Here is a 1,317-nt window from a genome sequence, read left to right on the forward strand (position 1 = left end):
AAAAAAAAAAAAAAAAAAAAAAAAAAAAAAAAAAAAAATCCTAAAATTCATATGGAATCACAAAAGACCCCAAATAGCCAAAGCAATCTTGAGCAAGAAGAACAAAGCTGGAGAAATGATACTTCCTGATTTCAAAATATATTACAAATCTATAGTAATTGAAACAGTATGATACTGGCATAAATACAGACATATAGACCAATGGAACAAAATAAAGAGCCCAGAAATAAACCCACGCATTTACAGTCAACTGATCTTTGACAAAGGTGCCAAGAACACACAATGATTATAATCACTTCAATAAGTGGTGTTAGGAAAACCAGAAGTCCACACACAGAAAAAGAAAATTTGGCCCTTATCTTGCACCATACACACAAATCAATTAGAAATGGATTAAAGACTTAAACATAAGATCTGAAACTGTAAACGACTAGAAAAAAACATAGGGGGAAAGCTTCTTGACATTGGTTTAGGCAGTAATTTCTTAGATATGACCCCAAAACACAGGCAACTAAAGCAAAGATAGATAAATGGGATTTTATCAATCTAACAATCTCCTGCACAGCAAACAATCAACAGAGTGAAGAGACAAGCTACAGAATCAGATAAAATATTTGCAAGCCACATATGTGATAATAGGTTAATAATCAATCTATGTAAAATACTCAATTCAATTGCCCCAAAACAACCCAAGTTTAAAATGGGCAAAGAACTTGAATACATGTTTCTCCAAAGTGGACATACAAATATATAAAATGCTCAACATCAGAAATCATCAGCAAAATGCAAATCAAAACCACATATTGCCTCATACCTGTTAGAATGACTATTATCAAAAAGAGAAAAGATATCAAGTGTTGTCCAGGATTTGGAGAAAAGGGAATCTCTGTCCACTGTTGGTAGGAGCATAAATTGATATAGCCATTATGGAAAACAGTATGGAAGTTCCTCAAAAAATCAAAAATAGAACTACCTTATGATCCAACAAATCCCTCTTCTGGGTATAAAGCTAAAGAAAATGAAATCAGAAGGCCGGGCGCGGTGGCTCAAGCCTGTAATCCCAGCACTTTGGGAGGCCGAGACGGGCGGATCACGAGGTCAGGAGATCGAGACCACCCTGGCTAACACGGTGAAACCCCGTCTCTACTAAAAAATACAGAAAACTAGCCAGGCGAGGTGGCGGGCGCCTGTAGTCCCAGCTACTCGGGAGGCTGAGGCAGGAGAATGGCATGAACCCGGGAGGCGGAGCTTGCAGTGAGCTGAGATCCGGCCACTGCACTCCAGCCTGGGCGACAGAGCGAAACTCCATCTCAAAAA

The 1,317-nt window shown here is 38.6% G+C and overlaps 1 protein-coding gene across 1 annotated transcript in view; it reads left to right on the top strand.

The window, feature by feature from the left end:
* Positions 1 to 1,317, top strand: part of CEP112 (centrosomal protein 112) — a 567,381-nt gene that overhangs the window by 51,469 nt on the left and 514,595 nt on the right. The window lies entirely within an intron of this gene.

Source organism: Rhinopithecus bieti, unplaced genomic scaffold (genome assembly GCF_001698545.2).
Source record: "Rhinopithecus bieti isolate Rb0 unplaced genomic scaffold, ASM169854v2 scaffold_39870, whole genome shotgun sequence".
Lineage (NCBI taxonomy): Eukaryota > Metazoa > Chordata > Mammalia > Primates > Cercopithecidae > Rhinopithecus > Rhinopithecus bieti.